The following is a 20,249-nucleotide window of genomic DNA, read 5'->3' on the forward strand; positions in this document are numbered from 1 at the left end:
AATGTGTTAAATGGCCTTACTGACTAAGAGAATCATCATCTCTTCAAAGAGCCAGCCTGGCTTGCTGTTTTGGACCACTTCCAGGTTCTTTTAAAAAGAATGACAGAAAAAGTGTCCAATTTATCATAGAAAGCACCAGGCCAAAGCATCTCCCGTGTAATGTAGAGCTTGCGTATGCTTTTATCCTACAAGAACCGGCTTTCAGTTATCTCCTCTGTATGAACAGAGGTGTGTGAGTGAGTGTGAGTGTGTATGTACACACATTGTATATATATATTGAAAGGAAGCTTGATTAAAGTTTGGAGGGCTCTGCCAAAGAGCTAGAATTAAAGAAAGTTAGTTGTTCCCTCTCACCATTCTGTGGCAAAAGCAGAATGAGTGATTTATATTGAAACTGATTAGTTAATATTTCACCAGTAGTGGTAGGATTAGCCCATAGAAATGGCCTTGAGAGTCTCTTTCTTTCTTTCTTTCTTTCTTTCTTTCTTTCTTTCTTTCTTTCTTTCTTTCTTTCTTTCTTTCTTTCTTTCTTTCTTTCTCCCTTCCTTCCAAGCTTCCTTCCTTCCAAGCTTCCTCCCTTCCCTTCCCTTCCCTTCCCTTTCCTTCCTTCCCCAAACAAAATACAGTGGTACCTCAAGATACGAACCCCTCGTCTTACGAACAACCCGAGATATGAACCCGGGGTTCAGAAAATTTTTGCCTCTTCTTACGAACTTTTTTCGTCTTACGAACGCCAAACCCGAACTTCCGGGTTCAGCGTTCGGGAGGCTGCTGGGAAGCCCCCCGGCTGTTTTAAAGGGTGGCAGCTGGGCGGCGGGGCTTCCCAGCGGCCTCCCAAACGCCGAACCTGGAAGTTCGGCAAAAGTTCGGGTTCGGGAGGCCGCTGGGAAGCCCCGCCGCCCGGCTGTCACCTTTTAAAACAACCGGGGGGCTTCCCAGCAGCCTCCCGAACGCCGAACTCGGAAGTTCGGGTTTGGCGTTTGGCTTCGGGAGGCTGCTGGGAAGCCCCCCCGGCTGTTTTAAAAGGTGACAGCCGGGCAGCGGTGTTTTTTTGCGGTTCCCCCCACCCCTGCATGGATTAATGGATTTTACATTGTTTCCTATGGGAAACAATGTTTCATCTTACGAACTTTTCGTCTTACGAACCTCCCCCTGGAACCAATTAGGTTCGTAAGACGAGGGATTACTGTACAAGTTATATCCCTGCATGAAAGAGGACAATCCGCAATTGTTCCTGTTTTTGAGAGAGAGAGGAGAGTTAGGCAAGTCCCAAAGGCACAGTTAGGCAACAGGCCCTTTCTTGGTTCATTTTGCTTTTCCTTTGAACAACATTTTGCTTCTCATGCGAGACGCTTCTTCAGTTCCAACTGACTAGTGGGGAAGTCTCGGTAGACAAGTTGGCTACGTTCTCCGCCTTGAATTACATACAAATCTAACCAATGAGATATTTCAATTGCTCCAGGTCTACATTTCCATATTTGTAAATAAAATAAACTGCCCCGAGTCTACGGAGAGGGGCGGCACACAAATCTAATAAATAAATAAATAAAATAAATAATCACAAATGGTGCCAAATGGAGCCATTCTTCCCACCCAAGGGTTAAGGAGGGTGGCCTCAACTGTATTTCAGCATCTCATTAATAGCACCATAAACCAGTAGCACCTCCCAGCTGAATTGGACTGTGGAATTGAAATGAACTAGTTAACAGTCTTATGTCCCCAAGGAAATATTCCTCTGCTGTAATCTCTCGAAACCCCTGTGAAGGAAAAGGGGAGTGGGGGGGGGAGAGATTGGGAATGGCATCCTTGCTGATAAAAATGTAGGGGTTTGGGGGGGTTTTTTTTTTGCAAAGATTAGAGGAAATATGGGTCATTGCTGGTGTGGTAATTAGTTGTGGCAAGCCCTAGAAATGTAAGGCTTTATAAATAGGACACACTCACTTGGAGGTCTCTCCCCCCCCCCCCCCTATCCTCTTCTTTCGATTCTTCTTCAGCTCTAGGATAAATGGAATTGAACGTTTTCCACCAGGGAATTGTCAAGCACCAGGGAAATCAGAGATTCAGGCAGTTCAAACGAGTGCAGTAGTTCTCGGCTTAGGAAGGTTCGTTTAGTGATTATTCAGAGTTACGACAGCATTGGAAAATGTGAATTAGGGCTGTTTTCCCATACTCCGTGGCTTGCATTGGCTGCCGATCAGTTTCCGGTCACAATTCAAAGTGTTGGTCATGACCTTTAAAGCCCTACATGGCATTGGACCAGATTACCTCCGGAACCGCCTGCTACCGCATGAATCCCAGCGACCAATAAGGTCCCACAGAGTTGGCCTTCTCCGGGTCCCGTCAACTAAACAATGTCGTTTGGTGGGCCCCAGGGGAAGAGCCTTCTCTGTGGCGGCCCCGGCTCTCTGGAACCAACTCCCCCCGGAGACTAGAACTGCCCCCACCCTCCCTATCTTTCGTAAACTACTCAAGACTCATGCCGCCAGGCATGGGGGAGTTAAGATATTCCTTCCCCCTAGGCCATTACAAGTTATGCATGGTATGTTTGTGTGTATGTTTGGTTTTATTATAAGGGTTTTTAGTTGTTTTATTAATTGGATTTCTACATGCTGTTTTTTATCATTGTTGTTAGCCGCCCCGAGTCTGCGGAGAGGGGCGGCATACAAATCCAATAAATAAATTAATTAATTAACTTGCAGCATTCCCGTGGTCCTGTGATCAAAATTCTGACGCTTGGTAACTGACTCATATATATATATATATATGTAGCCTAGAGGATAATTCTCTGCCTTACAAGGCAAAGGTTGCAGGTTCAAGTCCCAGTGGGTATGACTAGCTGATGAGGCCAAAATAAGGCCAAAATAGATCTATCCTAGTCTCCCTTAATTTTCAAATTCAGCTTAAACATGTGACATTTATATATATATATATATATATATATATATATATATATATATATATATGATGATTGCAGTGTCCTGGGGTCATGTGACCTCCTGACCAGTGAAGCCAAGGAAGAAGCAAGATTGTTAAAGGTATTTGCTGGCATGGGTGCCAAGATAAAGGAGTGTTTATGCATATGTTTTGGGGATGCCCGGTAGTGCCGAATTTTTGGCATAAAGTGCAAGAGGATATTAATAGGATGTTAAATATAAGGTGGATAATCACTAAGGAAATGGCAGTATTAGTCCAAAGTAATGAGATGGGAGAATTTAGAGAAATTAAACAAGCAGCGATAGAAAGCGCTCAGGCGGTCATAGTCTTGGGTTGGAAGGATGCGACAAAATGGACAATGCACAATTGGTACCGGTACATGGTGGACCACATTCAATTTGAGATTATGGATAAAAGGATGAATTTGGTTAATGAAATTGATTTGCGACAACTGGTGGGATGATGGGACAAAGTAAGACGATACATGGCGAGTAGAATCCGAGACCAAGCTATAAGAAACAAAATTGGAATCACTTTATAATATGTTGGTTATGACCTATAAAGCCCTTCATGGCACCAGGCCAGAATATCTCAGGGACCGCCTTCTGCCGCACGAATCCCAGCTACCAGTTAGGTCCCACAGAGTGAGTCTTCTCCGGGTTCCGTCAACCAAACAATGTCGCTTGGCGGGACCAAGGGGAAGAGCCTTCTCTGTGGCGGCCCCCGCCCTCTGGAACCAACTCCCCCCAGAGATTAGAATTGCCCCCACCCTCCTTGCCTTTCGTAAGCTCCTTAAAACCCACCTCTGCCGCCAGGCATGGAGGAATTGAGATACACTTTCCCCCTAGGCCTTCACAATTTTATGTATGGTATGTTTGTCTGTATGATTGGTCTTTATTTAACTGCTTTTTAGTATTGGATTTTGTTGCAATGTTTTACTGCTGTTGTTAGCCGCCCCGAGTCTGCGGAGAGGGGCGGCATACAAATCCAATAAATAATAATAATAATAATAATAATAATAATAATAATAATAATAATAATATATTTTGCTCTTGGGTTAAAATGGTTTATACAAGAAACCCCCTGATTGGTGGAGAGGTATGAATGATTGTCTGGTAGTGGGCACAATCACTGTGCACTTGTTATATGTTGTGTGTGTGTTTTATATTATAAAATCAATTTAAAAAGGAAGAAGCAAGATGCATTTAGCCGTTGTGTTGCTAACTTAACAATGGCAGTGATTTACTTAACGGTGGCAAGAAAGGTCGTAAAATGGAGCAAAATTCACTGAACAAATATCTAAATGTAGCCACAAAATCTAGGGCTGAATTGTGCTCATACGTCAAAGACTACTGGTCTTTGACGTAAGAGAGAAAAGAAAATATTGCCAGGCTTAAGATCTCTACAAGAATCTGGCCAACTGACAGTCAAGGGGAATGAGTGGGAGATAAGAAAGGCATTCAAGATGGGCTAGATCTCTTGTGGGTGCCCAGGGACCCATGACCAAATCGCATACTACACACACGCACACACACACACAGAGGTGGGCTGCTAAGGTGGAACGGTGACGTGTGCTCGCCCCCGTGGCTTTGAGTGCTAGCGGAGTCCAGTGCAATTATGCTACTGCACCTGGGCAGGTAGCAGAATCGCAGGCGGAAACGCAGGTGCGCCATGGGTGCAGTAGCAGAATTGCGCTGGACTCCGCTAGCACTCAGAGCCGTGGGAGCGAGCACACGTCACATATTATTATTATTATTATTATTATTATTATTATTATTATTATTATTATTATATTTGTATGCCGCCCCTCTCCGTAGACTCGGGGCAGCTCACAACAATAACAAAGACAATGTAAGAACAAATCTAATAATTTAAAAAACACTAAAAACCCCATTATTAAAAGCAAGCATACACACAAACATACCATGTATAAACTGTATAGGCCCGGGGGAGATGTCTCAGTTCCCCCATGCCTGACGGCAGAGATGGGTCTTAAGAACTTTACGGAAGGCAAGGAGGGTGGGGGCAGTTCTAATCTCCGGGGGGAACTGGTTCCAGAGGGTCGGGGCCGCCACAGAGAAGGCTCTTCTCCTGGGTCCCGCCAAACGACATTGTTTGTTCCACCTTAGCAGCCCACCTCTGCACACACACTGGTCCGATGGGAGAAACTGGCAGGGCAACAGCATGGAAAAAACAGCGATGCACCCAAAACATCCAGAACGTCTCCTTGGAAACAACATCTGGCACCCCAGGGAAGCTTCATCTAAAAATTCCAGCTCTTGAATGAGCCCATCAGGGTGTCTTTTAAAGGCGAAGCTCCAAACCGGCAAAGACGATCTTTCAACCCCATCTTACATTTCTTTTTTGGTGGTGGTGGTGGAGGAATAGTTTATTTTTTAAAATTCATATATTGATTGATTGATTGATTGGATTTGTATGCCGCCCCTCTCCGCAGACTCGGGGCGGATAACAACAGTGACAAAAAACAGCATGTAACAATCCAATACTAAACAACTAAAAACCCCTTATTATAAAACCAAACATACATACAAACATGCCATGCGTAAATTGTAAGGCCTAGGGGGAAAGAGTATCTCAATTCCCCCATGCCTGACGGCAGAGGTGGATTTTAAGAAGCTTACGAAAGGCGAGGAGGGTGGGGGCAATTCTAATCTCTGGGGGGAGTTGGTTCCAAAGGGCCGGGGCCGCCACAGAGAAGGCTCTTCCCCTGGGCCCCACCAAACGACATTGTTTAGTTGATGGGACCCGGAGAAGGCCCACTCTGTGGGACCTAACTGGTCGCTGGGATTCGTGCATCAGAAGGCGGTCCCTGAGATAACCTGGTGTGGTGCCATGAAGGGCTTTATAGGTCATAACCAACACTTTGAATTGTGACCGGAAACTGATCGGCAACCAATGCAGACTGCAGAGTGTTGGTGTAACATGAGCATATTTGGGAAAGCCCATGATTGCTCTCGCAGCTGCATTCTGCACGATCTGAAGTTTCCGAACACTTTTCAAAGATAGCCCCATGTAGAGAGCGTTACAATAGAAAAACAATACAATTCAAAAAGAATAGTAGACAATAATAATAATAATAATAATAATAACAACAACAACAACAATAACAACAATAACAACAACAACAATCATAATAATAATAACAATAATAATAATTTATTAGATTTGTATGCCGCCCCTCTCCGAAGACATTTAATTAAGAGAAAGAGAAGAAAGGGTCAGGAGAAGAAACAAAAAAAGGAAAAAACCTAGCAAAAGAAAAGAAAGAGAAACAAGAAAGATGGACAGAGGGAGAAAAAGAGAGAAAAGAAAATAGAAAATGAAAGGAAAATGGTTACATCGTACGTCATTTCCATTTTGTTTAATATTGTCCCCCTTCAAGATATTCTGTTTTAATTCCTTGGTTTAATTTGCATTTTTCAAGCGGCCTCTCATTCAAGGATGAGTCTGGGCCAGCCTTGTTTCCAAAAGTTGAGACCGCTATGCAGGTAGTCCTCGATTTGCGACCACAGTCGATCCACCCTCCACCCCCCACCCAAAAAAAATCTGTTGCTAAAGCGAGACATTTGTTAAGTGAATTTTGCCATCTTTTTACCATCTCTGTCTTGCCAGAGCTGTTAGGCGGACCAATGCAGTTGTTAAATTAGTGACTCGGGTTGTGACGTGAACCTGTCTTCCCCCATTGACTTCGCTTGTCGGAAGGTCGCAAAAGGGGATCACATGATCCCAAGGACACTTCAATCCTCATAAATTCGAGTGTAACCAAGCAACAGAATTTTGATCAAGCTGCCACAGGAAAGGGTCATTTTTTTCCAGTGCTGTTGTCACTAAACGAACTGATGTAAGTCAAGGACGAGTTGTAATTAACTTTTTAAGCCAAGAAGAAAGCAGATATCCCGATCTTGAGGGATCTTTTCATTTTGTTCCATGTCTTTCTTTTTTTTATAAATCCCCAGCCTCTTCACACATGCACACTTTCATTCTAGCACACTTTTTATTTCATTAAAACCCACATTTTAATTGCTCTACTTCCATAGAACGCTTGTTTTTTATGGCTTTGGAGAGCTACTTTTTCTTTTATCCAAGCTAAATTTAACCCGGTGCTGATAACACCAGCAAACATCATTAAGCTCTGTGCAAGTTGTTTATTAAAAAAAAATTGACAAGGTCTTCCTGTAAATATCTGGCTTTTAAAAAAAGACATACACCAAATGAGCGGCAAGCAAGAAACAAAATAAAGACATTAAATTCCATCTGCTCTCTCTTCCTGAGAATCTTTAGTGGAAGTGAGACCTGGGCTAGAGTAAAGGGATGCTAAGAGAATTTTGCCCCAGGCAGATGGGATTTCTTTCACATTTATTTTGTCTGTAGACCTCGGGGCCCTGCAAGCAATGGTATTTATGTAAGTGAAGATTGGACTTTGAAGCAGTAGGTAGGGAGAATATTAATGCTTTTGAACTTTGGTAGATAAACATTGATGGGGGTTTTTTTAATTGGATTTTTAAAAAATCAAATTTATTCTAAAAATGCTTTTGGAGTAGAAATCTAAAGATAGTTTTCTATGATAGATGGATGGATGGATGGATGGATGGATGGATGGATGGATGGATGGATAGATAGATAGATAGATGATAGGGATGGATGGATAGATAGATAGATAGATAGATAGATAGATAGATAGATAGATGATAGGGATGGATAGATAGACAGACAGACAGACAGACAGACAGACAGATAGGGATGAATAGATAGATAGATAGATAGATAGATAGATAGATAGATAGATAGATAGATAGATAGATAGATGATAGGGATGGATAGATAGACAGACAGACAGACAGACAGACAGACAGATAGGGATGAATAGATAGATAGATAGATAGATAGATAGATAGATAGATAGATAGATAGATAGATAGACAGATAGATAAGATAGATAGATAGACAGACAGACAGACAGACAGACAGGGATGGATAGATAGATAGATAGATAGATAGATAGATAGATAGATAGATAGATGATAGGGATGGATGGATGGATGGATGGATGGATAGACAGACAGACAGACAGACAGATAGGGATGGATGGATGGATGGATAGATAGATAGATAGATAGATAGACAGACAGATAGATAGACAGATAGATAAGATAGATAGATAGACAGACAGATAGACAGATAGATAAGATAGACAGACAGACAGACAGACAGACAGACAGACAGATAGGGATGGATAGATAGATAGATAGATAGATAGATAGATAGATAGATGATAGAGAGAGAGAGAGAGGGATGGATGGATGGATGGATAGGTAGGTAGGTAGGGACCCCACCCCCCAACAAAAGATTCTTTTCCACTCCATCTTCCAAGTCTACAATAAACTACGTAGTAATCTAGGATCCCCTGTCATTGCATACCACAAACTGCAGACATGAAATTTTAATTTAATTTAATTTATTAGATTTGTATGCCGCTCCTCTCCGAAGACTCGGGGCAGCTCAAAACAACATAAACAGTGTACAAATCCAATTTTTAAAAAATACAATTTAAAACCCTTATAATAAAACAATCACACAATCCAATCAAACCGTACACCAACCTTGACAATTGGGGTGTGTGGGTCAATTTCCCCATGCCTGGCAGCAAAGATGAGTTTTAATGAATTACAAAAGGCGAGGAGGGTGGGGGCAATCCTAATCTCTGGGGGGAGCTGGTTCCAGAGGGCCGTGGCCGCCACAGAGAAGGCTCTTCCATTGGGTCCTGCCAGACGACATTGTTTAGTCGACGGGACCCAGAGAAGACCAACTCTGTGAGACCTAATCGGCCGCTGGGTTTCGTGTGGCAGAAGGCGGTCCCGGAGGTATTCTGGTCCGATGCCATGTAGGGCTTTATAGGTCATAACCAACACTTTGAATTGTGACCGGAAATTGATCGGCAGCCAGTGCACGCCGCAGAGTGTTGATGAGACATGGGCGTATCTGGGGAGGCCCATGATTGCTCTTGCGGCCGCATTCTGCACGATCTGAAGAAATGGTCAGAGGCAGCAGGTAGCAAGGGGTGTAGCTGTATTTTTCTTTTATTTTCTTAGCTTTCTGTGTGATAGTTGTCCTTGCACGTTGGTTGGGTCTCAGAATGCAAACACCCAGCGATAAAAAGTGGTTTATGGCCCCCTATAAACATTCAGAATGACGATTTATCGCTAGTAGATTGGGTGCACTGAACAAGAAGTGCCAACTAGGAGGTTGTTTTCTAAGAATTGTCAGGCTGTGGGTTTTCCTGTTGTATAAAGTACGATTTGGGTGGTAGTACATGTGTCAAAAAACGATTTGAAGAGGTGCTGGAGAGACCCCTTGAAAGGGTTCTGTCTTTTTCAGAATTCCACGTTGCCTAGAAATAAACAGGGAAATTTGTATTCTTTGTGATGAATCAAATCCTTAAGGTGTTTGTCTGTCTGCCTGTCTGTCTCTTCTCTCCTTTCCTTCCTATGACCAGCTTGCATGTCTGCACACTTAGCAGCACAATTGGATGACATTGTGGGTTTTTAGCCCTGTAGTCATTGAAGAAGCAAACTTTTATAGTTTTGAGTAAATTGTTGAATTTTAGATGTAGTGTTGGAACACAGAGTCTGTTTTAATGAATGTAGTCTAGAAAGCAAAATGTATTTATTTATTTATTTACTTACTTACTTACTTACTTACTTACTTACTTACTTACTTACTTACTTACTTACTTACTTATTAGATTTGTATGCCGCCCCTCTCCGTAGACTCGGGGCGGCTAACAATAGTGACAAAAAACAGCATGTAACAATCCAATACTAAACAACTGAAAACCCCTTATTATAAAACCAAACATACATACAAACATGCCATGTGTAAATTGTAAGGCCTAGGGGGAAAGAATATCTCAGTTCCCCCATGCCTGACGGCAGAGATGGGTCTTAAGAACTTTACGAAAGGCAAGGAGGGTGGGGGCAGTTCTAATCTCCGGGGGGAGCTGGTTCCAGAGGGTCCAATGATAGAGAGAGGGAGGGAGATGGATAGATAGGTAGGTAGGTAGGTGGGTAGGTAGATGAGGTAGGTAGCTTAGGTAGGTAGGTAGGTAGACAGGCAGACAGACAGACAGATCAATTCTGTTCCACGATGTGTTGTGATTCACATAGGGAGGTATGATTCTAAATTGGTGCAAATACACATAAAGTAATTTAGTTCATAAGAGGAAGAAAAAGATTTGCTCAGTGGACGTTTACAGAACTTATTTTGACAAGTATTCAACTGTAAAATCTGAGACTCGAGCTTAGGTAATTTGTTCTGAAATTCAAGATGTATTCTTGTGATTAAAACCATGAAGCCATCTTATTATATTTTTATAAGCACATTAACTCTTGTAATTTAAACAGATTAGCGTGCGTTTTGCATGCCAAATGCATGCATCATGATTTATTAAGGGAAACAGACGTCCACATCTGGATTTGTTTCTTGATTCATTAAATTTTGATTGGGAAAAAAAAAGTTGTTGAAAAATCCCATGATAGTCTATCAGCTATATAGAGCGATTGCTTTCCCATTGCTGGGGCCTGTTTGGTATTTTTTCCTCTCTATTCTTTATGTAAAATCCTCCACGTCTAAAATTCAAGCCACTCTCAGTCCTGCCAACAGTTAGAAAGCAAGTTTTGGAAAAACTAAGCAGATTTAATTGGTCCAAAGCATCTAGTCTCTTGGTCATCTCCGTTTTGGTGCCCAGCACGTCTGGACAGAGGCAAGATTAAAAGTTCATTCCGCTCAAGGCTGCAGAAAACATTCTGTTTAGCAAGATAAACAAATTAGCCAAATTAAGCCCTGCATAATTCTGAAACTGGGCATCGCTTGTGCAAACACAAGCCAAGGGAAAATAAACCCTCCATATTAAAAACCTTAAGATTTGGCAGCCACTTCAGGGCTCCCAATTGCTAGGCTTCTCCTAAAGATTTTGCAAAAGAATGAAGGTTTAGTTGAAGATAGATGACCAAATAATAAACAGGTCTAGTTATATTATTATTATTATTATTATTATTATTATTATTATTATTATTATTATCCTACTATTATTGTTTTTGTTCTTGTTATTATTATTATTATTATGTCAGTACAACACAGCAAACGAGATCACTATGCTGGATTTCGTATTTCATCACCAGTCGGGCGCTTCCCAAGCACCTAGGACTGCGTGATGTAGCGGCGAATTATGTTTGCCGATCCCAGTAAAGCGGCCTTTTGCAATTGACAGATGGAGATTTTGTCAATTCCGATGGTTTTCAAATGTCCGCTGAGATCCTTTGGCACTGCGCCCAGCGTGCCAAGTACCACTGGGACCACTTTCACTGTCTTATGCCAGAGTCGTTGCAGCTCGATTTTTAGATCTTCGTATTTCACTAATTTCTCTAGCTGCTTCTCCTCAATTCTGCTGTCTCCTGGGATTGCGATGTCGATGATCCATACTTTCTTTTTCTCCACGGTCACAATGTCTGGTGTGTTATGCTTCAGAATTCGGTCAGTCTGAAGTTGGATAATAATAATGATAATGATGATAATGATGATAATGATGATGATGATGATGATGATGATGATGATTATTATTAATTAGATTTGTATACTGCCCCTCTCCATAGACTCGGGGCGGCTCACAACAATAATAACACACAATATATAACAAATCTAATCATTAAAAGTCATTAAAAACCCCTTATTAAAAAAGAAAACATACTCACAAACATACCATGCATAAACTGTATAGGCCCGGGGGAGATGTCTCAGTTCCCCCATGCCTGGCGGCAGAGGTGGGTTTTAAGAAGTTTACGAAAGACAAGGAGGTTAGGGGCAATTCTAATCTCTGGGGGGAGCTGGTTCCAGGGGGTCGGGGCCACCACAGAGAAGGCTCTTCCCCTGGGTCCCCCCCCCCCAGTTATTGTGTGTTCGCTGGGACTTTTGTAAATCTAGAAATAGTAGTGCTGTTTAGAAGTCATGGCAGTTGGGACCTCAAAGTATAATTCTAAGGCATGCTCCAGTGTGTTATTTGCTGCACATCCAAGTTCTTTTTTTAAAAATAAAAAGCAATTGATTAAATTTTAGCAAGAGGGTCCATTTGGCTCGCCCGATGCTTGTTTATAACTTCTTTGATAATACGAAACCTTCCCAAACCTAAACCTTTCCAGATGGGCTATATACAGGTGGCATGCAGAGCCATATCGGACATTCATTCATTCATTCATTCATTCAGTTAGTTAGTTAGTCCAATACATAATACACATTGAAGAGAATAGATATGTAATAAGATAAATAAAGAAAAGAATAGAAGAAAAGATATAAAAGTGTAGGTGAACATATTTGAAAGGAAGAAAAGATAAATGAGATAAGGAGAGACAATTGGACAGGGGACGGAAGGCACACTGGTGTACTTATTCACGCCCCTTACTGACCTCTAAGGAACCTGGAGAGGTCAATCATGGATAGTCTAAGGGAAAAATGTTGGGGGTTAGGGGTTGACACTACTGAGTCGGGTAATGAGTTCCACGCTTCGACAACTCGGTTGCTGAAGTCATATTTTTTACAGTCAAGTTTGGAGCGGTTAATATTAAGTTTGAATCTGTTGCGTGCTCTTGTGTTGTTGCGATTGAAGCTGAAATAGTCATTGACAGGTAGAACGTTGCAGCATATGATCTTGTGGGCAATACTCAAATCGTGTTTTATGCGACGTAGTTCTAAGCTTTCTAGACCTAGGATTGATAGTCTGCTTTCGTAGGGTATTCTGTTTCAAGTGGCCCTGTGTCAGCTCTAGTGTGCATGCGGGCACTGGCCAGCTGATTTTTGGCTTTGGAAAAGGCTGTTTCGCCCTCCGGATGCTTCAGGGAAATTTCCCCGAAGCCCTGGAAGCAAAACAAAAATCGCCCAACGGACAAACCGGAAGTTCAGAAAAATACACTTCTGGTTTGCCATTGTGTTGTTTTTTGCACTCTGGAGGGTTCAGGGAAGCTTCCCGATCTCCCAGAGGCAAAAACTGGCACAATGGGCAAACCGGAAGTGTGTTTTCTGAACTTCCGTTTTCCCGTTTGGGCATTTTTTTCACGCACCAAGCTTCAGTAAGGCCTGTGCACATTTGCAGGGGGGCAGCGCATATGTGTGCGCAAGGGAAGGGGTGTGAGCAGGTGCACGAATGCTAGCACACCCACACACCCTCTTTTGGCGCGCCAACCCAAAAAGGTTCGCCGTCACTGCTCTAGGATAAAGCAGGGTCATTACCCGCACCACCACCTTGATCTTTGAATAACGAGAGATGACAGATTGAGCGGGATTCTCCCTAGTGCCTACGTCTGCTTTTAGCTAAAGGACCCTTTGAAGGGTCATCTTGCTGCCTTCAAGGCTTGCCTGCCCTTCTTTTGATCTTTTCTTCTCTGGCCGGGAGGAGCGCTTCATTAGACCAGGTGTTCTTCTTTCCGATGAAATCTCAGGAGCCAGGAGAAGGTGGAACCAACCCTTTAGATGCAGGAGGGGGGGGGCACACACTGTGGTTCTGATGAAAAGCCTTAGAATCATAAAATCATAGAGTTGATGTTGGGTTTAACCACTCTACTACATGCTTGCATTGTCTTGTAAACACATCTCAATGATCAATTAACTGACCAGTGTGTCACCTTTTGATGACCAAAAGGGGCAGGTACTCTGCAGACTATATAAACCTCTGCAGAGTAGATGCTCCCCCCTCTTCTGAGCTCTTTTCGCCTTGATGACCCTTCCTTGTCCACCTCCTGTGTGCTCCATTGTCCTCGGCTGAGGACACATGTGTGAGATGAAATCCAAAGCCATCCTCACACATGGGACCATCCAGAAGTTATTAATATGGACTGGAATATAAACTTTATCTGCCTGTAATCTATCAATTGCATGAATCAACATAATTGTAAGTAAAGATTGTATTTTTCATCTTTATGAAGGAGTGGTCATTCATTGCTAACAAATGGGATTCTGAACCACGTGTTATTTCTTGCCATGCTAAATCCGCTGCAAATTAAGCCAGCTGAACTCTGCTAATGCAAATAATATTAATAATAATCAAAATACCCAATAGTGGGAAGGGACCTCCAGGGTCATCGGGTCCAACCCCCTGCTCAATGCAGGATTCATCAAACCATCCCAGAAAGATGACTGTCCAGTCTCTGTTTGAAGACCTCCAGTGAAGGCGAGTCCACCACCTCCTGTGGCAAACTGTTCCACTGGTTTATCACCCTTGCCGTTACAAAGTTTTTTTCTGATATCTAATCCAAATCAGTTGCAGTTTCATTCCATTGTTTCTAGTCCTTCCATGTGCTAATGAGAACAATGCTGATCCCTCTGCTCTGTGACAGCCCTTCAGATATTTGGAGACAGCTAGCAAGTCTCCTCTCAGTCTTCTCCTTTGGAGACTAAACATCCAGACACAATTCAAAGTGTTGGTAATGACCTATAAAGCCCTGCATGGCATTGGACCAGAATACCTATGGGACTGCCTTCTGCCGCACAGATCCCAGCGGCCGATTAGGTCCCACGGAGTTGGCCTTCTCCGGATCCCGTCGACTAAACAATATCATTTGGCGGGTCCCAGGGGAAGAGCCTTCTCTGTGGTGGCCCCGGCCCTCTGGAATCAATTCCCCCCAGAGATTCAAACTGCCCCCACCCTCCTTGCCTTCTGCAAGACTCTGAAGACCTATCTATGTCGCCAGGCATGGGGTAATTGATGTACCCCCTTTCTGGCTAGTAAGATTTATGTGTGGTTATGATTGGGTAATGTTGACTGTTTTTAAATGATCATAGTATCATAGAGTTGGAAGGGAACCTCGAGGGTCATCAGGTCCAACCCCCTGCTCAGTGCAGGATTCATCAAACCATCCCAGAAAGATGACTGTCCAGTCTCTGTTTGAAGATCTCCAGTGAAGGCGAACTCACCACCTCATGTGGCAAACTGTTCCACTGGTTTATCACCCTTACTGTTAGAAAGCTTTTTTATGATATCTAATCCAAATTTATTCCCTTGGAGTTTCATTCCATTGTTTCTAGCCCTTCCATGTGCTAATGAGAACAATGCTGATCCCTCTGCTCAGTGACAGCCCTTTGGATATTTGTAGACAGCTATCGAGTCTCCTCTCAGTCTTCTCCTTTGCAGTCTTATTGGAGATAAACTTGTCTCTACTTAAAAATAATAATAATAATAATAATACAGGGAGAGTTCAAAGGGTGGGCAGCAGATTGACTGACCATGAACGTTGACAAGGAGAATGGTAGCAAAACAGCCCCGGAGAAGGGTGGAGGGAAAAAACCCACAGATTTTCGCATTCTAAAAGTGGTAAGGCCACTCAATCTATCATCCCGGTGTGACATAGTAGGGTTTCTAATTGCTGAAATTACCTTGTCAGGCTGGCCTTATCAGCCACCATTCTACAGTTTGTTTGGTTTAGATAAGCTGTTTGAAATATGATAAAACTCTCGATAACCATTCTGCTGATGATCAGCGACTGGGGTTGAACCGCTGTTTCCGCTTCCTGGGAACACCGTCATTTTGCCAAAAAAAAAAAAAAGAAAAAAAAAGGGACAACCTTGACGTGGTCTTCTCTTCGTTTGTTTTTTCTTCATTTTTCCGTCCCCGCACCCCTCCTGCTCAATCCCAAGTCCTCGCTCCCTTCACGTAAGTCCAATATCTGGCGACCTTTCTGGAAATGTAATTTTCTTAAGTCCTCTGAAATCCTCCCTTCCACGTCTTTATTTATTTATTGGGGAGGAGGGCATGTTAGTTATTGTGGACGAGGTGGAGTGACCTTTGACGAAATGTCAGCGAGGAGGGAAATAGGCTTCTAGATGGTCGAGGGTTTTTCTTCCTTGGGAATAGGTGACCTCCTGGATTTGACTAAAGTAGCCCTGCGGGATGGCGGTGGGGTCTGGAGGGGAGGAATTAATGATTAAGTGATCCAGATAAAGGCTTTCGCACCGCTGCGGTAGGGCTGCTGCTCACCGTCCTACTCATCTGTTTTTCTGGATGGGCTGATGATCGGAAGGCAGTGTTCCCTCTAATTTTTTGTGGGGGTGGGCGGAAAAGTATAGTGTCTGAGCGGCAGTCCCTTCAGGACTGGGCGGCACAGAAATAATAAACAAACAAACAAACAAATAAAAAACCCACCCTGTTTTGCCTCAGAGAATTTCAAAATAAAATACTGTACTGTGTGTCTATAACAGTGAGCTCATAATAGGGCAACTCTATCAATATCAAAATGCCACTTAAATAGTTGAGCTAGTTTCAAACTAGATTTTGATTTTCTTTCTCTCTTCCTTACTCCCATTCTTTTTCTTTCTCTTTTCCTTCCTCTCTTTTTTCTATCTGTTTCTCTCTCTTCCTCTCTTCCTCTCTCTCTCCTTCCCTCTCACTCTTTCCCTCTCGGCTTCTGGGCAGGTTTGGAAAACTCTGAGTTGATGATGATTTTTAAGTGAGCGATTGCTCACTGCTCAGCTTAGAGGGAACTATGTCGGAAGGTAGGGGAGAGTAGAGGGAGGAGGAGGAGGACGTATTTCAAATAGCTGGGAACACGAATAAGCCCATGTGTTGTTCTTTGCGAAGTTGGGCGGCTGGATTGAGAGCAATTTCATCAAGAGAGCATTAAAAGGAACAGCAGGATTCTTCCGAAAGAGTTTAAAATAATGTAATTGGAGTCGGTTTGGAGCGCCCGGAGCTAGCTGGGAGCTTTCAAAATCCCCGTTGTTATCAGCAGCAGGGAACGTGGGGAAGAAAGGCACCGGATTTGACGGGCGTTTGAAGCCTGCTTTGGGTTGTTGGGAACAACGGCGTGTTTTATAAGCCAACTTCCTTCTGCTCGGTCTCAGGATAGGCAGGGCAAGAAGCGATGGATGGAAACTAATCAAAGAGAGGACCAACCTAGAAATAAGACAAGAACAATTAACCGGTAGAATGGTTTGCCTATATGCTTCATCACGGGAGGTTTTCGAAGCGAGGCCAGACAGCTATTTGCCCAGAATGGTATAGGGCAGGGGCGAAATTTTAATTTTTTCCCTACCGGTTCTGTGGGCCTGGTTTGGCGGGCGTGGCAGGGGAAGGATACTGCAAAATCCCCATTTGCACCCCAGTCTGGGGCCAGCCAGAGGTTAGATTTAGATTAGATTAGATTTATTGGATTTATATGCCGCCCCTCTCCGCAAACTCGGGGCGGCTCACAACAGGGTAAAAACAATACATAATAACAAATCCAATACCCACCAATCCAATTACAATTTTAAGCTAAAAAATTCATAAAAAACAACCCCAGAATATTAAAAAACAAGCACACAATCAATCTAACACCAAAACAACATGGGCAAGGGGGAGATGTTTCAGTTCCCCCATGCCTGACGACAGAGGTGGGTTTTAAGGAGTTTGCGAAAGGCAAGGAGGGTGGGGGCAATCCTAATCTCACGGGGGAGCTGGTTCCAGAGGGTCAGAGCCGCCACAGAGAAGGCTCTTCCCCTGGGTCCCGCCAAATGACATTGTTTAGTCGACGGGACCCGGAGAAGGCCAACTCTGTGGGACCGAACCGGTCGCTGGGATTCGTGTGGCAGAAGGCGGTCCTGGAGATATTCTGGTCCGGTGCCATGAAGGGCTTTATAGGTCATAACCAACACTTTGAATTGTGACCGGAAACTGATCGGCAACCAATGCAGACTGCGGAGTGTTGGAGTGATATGGGCATACTTAGAGAAGCCCATAATTGCTCTCGCAGCTGCAGGTGGTATTAGCTGGTTTATTTATTTATTTTATTCATTAATTACATTTCTTCTCAACCATCTCAGGGCAGCTTACATCATAATAAATACAATACAGTGATCCCTCGATTTTCGCGGGTTCGAACTTTGCGAAACGGCTATACCATAGTTTTTCAAAAATATTAATTAAAAGCTACTTCGCTGTTTTTTTCCCTATACCATGGTTTTTCCCGCCCGATGACATCATACGTCATCGCCAAACTTTCGTCCGCATTTAATAAATATTTTTTTTAAAATAAACTTTAATAAATAAATATGGTGAGTAATAATCTAAATGGTTGCTAAGGGAATGAGAAATTGCAGTTTAGGGGTTTAAAGTGTTAAGGGAAGGCTTGTGATACTGTTCATAGCCAAAAATAGTGTATTTACTTCCGCATCTCTACTTCGCGGAAATTCGACTTTCGCGGGCGGTCTCGGAAAACATCCCCTGCGAAAATCGAGGGAACACTGTAGAGAACATGAAGAAATCTAATATTACAAATCTAAAAATTTCTAATACCCCATTATCTTAAAAAATGCAATAATTCACAATCATTTGAGTGGTTCTCCGAACTACTCAAAATTTCCGGCACCGGTTCTCCAGAACCCATCAGAACCTGCTGAATTTCACCCCAGTATAAAGTCTCATGCTTGACCAGGGAGTTGGACTAGATCTCCAAGGTCTCTTCCAACTCTGTTATTCTGTTACATATCTGCGTTGCAAACCACCAGAGGACCAGATGACAGCTGAGAGGGTATCCTTTATCTCTTTGGTACTTGCATAACTATTATACAGTATGGGTTTCTGCAACCTGGTTGTAGTAGTTGTGTTGGTTGGTAACTTAGGGCCCACAATTCTCAGAATGATAGGAGTTAGGAGCTCACTGTATAAAAAGCAACATAATTTGGGAAACCCGACTGAACTTATTAGTGCGCTACAGCCTTTCTTGTTATTGCTTTCTGTATTTTATGGTGCTTCCACCATCATTGACAATTATTGACCCCCTCAGAGAGGGTCCGCAACTTGGGTGTCCTCCTCGATCCACAGCTCACATTAGAGAAACATCTTTCAGCTGTGGCGAAGGGGGCGTTTGCCCAGGTTCGCCTGGTGCACCAGTTGCGACCCTATCTGGACCGGGACTCACTGCTCAGAGTCACTCATGCCCTCATCACCTCTAGGTTCAACTACTATAACGCTCTCTACATGGGGCTACCTTTGAAAAGTGTTCGGAAACTTCAGATCGTGCAGAATGCAGCTGCGAGAGTAATCATGGGCTTCCCAAGGTATGCCCATGTTACACCAACACTCCGCAGTCTGCATTGGTTGCCGATCAGTTTCTGGTCACGATTTAAAGTGTTGGTTATGACGTATAAAGCCCTTCATGGCATCGGACCAGATTGTCTCCTGGACCCCCTTCTGCTGCACGAATCCCAGTGACCAGTTAGATCCCACAGAGTGGGTCTTCTCCGGGTCCCGTCAACTAAACAATGTCATTTGGCGGGACCCAGGAGAAGAGCCTTCTCTGTGGCTGCCCCGACCCTCTGGAACCAGCTCCCCCCAGATATCGGAGTTGCCCCCACCCTTGCCTTTCGCAAGCTCCTTAAAACCTACCTCTGTCGTCAGGCATGGGGGAATTGAAATTTTTCCCTTCCCCCTAGGCTTATAAAATTTATACATGGTATGCCTGTTTGTATGATTTTTTTCTTAAATTGGGATTTTTTAGATTATTTTTAATATTAGATTTGTTTACATTGTCTTCTTTATTGTTGTTAGCCACCCCGAGTCTTCGGAGAGGGGCAGCATACAAATAAATAAATAAATAAATAAATAAATAAATAAATAAATAAATAAATAAATAAATAAATTAAATAAATAAATAAATAAATAAATAAATAAATAAATAAAGAAAGAAAGAAAGAAAGAAAGAAAGAAAGAAAGAAAGAAAGAAAGAAAGAAAGAAAGAAAGAAGAATGTGTGAGGTTCATTGTCTACAAAAAGATTTAAAATAGGTGTCTGTTTGGCGAATGGCTTGTCAAATTCCCCCAGCTTCTTAAACAAGCACAGACATTAAAAGACCTTGCTCTTAAATATCACCCTAATCCCGGAAGAATTAAAGGAAGAATGTTTGCCCAAAGCAGAAAAGGGAATTTGGGGGGGGGGGGGGAGAATAAGCAAAGTTAAGTCTCTCTCTTCTACGTCCACACACACCAATATTATTCTTATTCTTATTTTGCTCTCCTCTTGGTGCATGGAAAGCTTAGAGACCAGAGCCAGATGACTCCTAGCTGTGGGGAAAGATTGACATAAACACAACGGCATTCTGCTCAAACTGGATTACAGTGGAAATTACAAAACCGTCCGTTGGCCGATGAGTTAGAAGGAAAGACAAATTCTCCTGTCCTTTTGCCAGGATAAGAGAGTCTCTAACTCAAGGAATTTCAACATACCCCAACATTTTTCCCCAGAGCCCCCAAACTTTCCAGGATACCTGGGCATCTTTCTG

At 43.0% G+C, this 20,249-nt stretch overlaps 1 protein-coding gene across 1 annotated transcript in view; it reads left to right on the forward strand.

Moving 5' to 3' along the window:
• Positions 1-2,968: 2,968 nt before the first annotated feature.
• The window catches only part of FBRSL1 (fibrosin like 1), a 499,240-nt gene continuing 481,959 nt past the window's right edge, over positions 2,969-20,249 (forward strand). The window contains 1 exon segment of the mRNA XM_070762728.1: positions 2,969-3,035. The gene's annotated coding sequence lies outside the window, so the exon portion shown is untranslated.

Source organism: Erythrolamprus reginae, chromosome 10 (assembly GCF_031021105.1).
Source record: "Erythrolamprus reginae isolate rEryReg1 chromosome 10, rEryReg1.hap1, whole genome shotgun sequence".
In the NCBI taxonomy this organism is placed as follows: domain Eukaryota; kingdom Metazoa; phylum Chordata; class Lepidosauria; order Squamata; family Dipsadidae; genus Erythrolamprus; species Erythrolamprus reginae.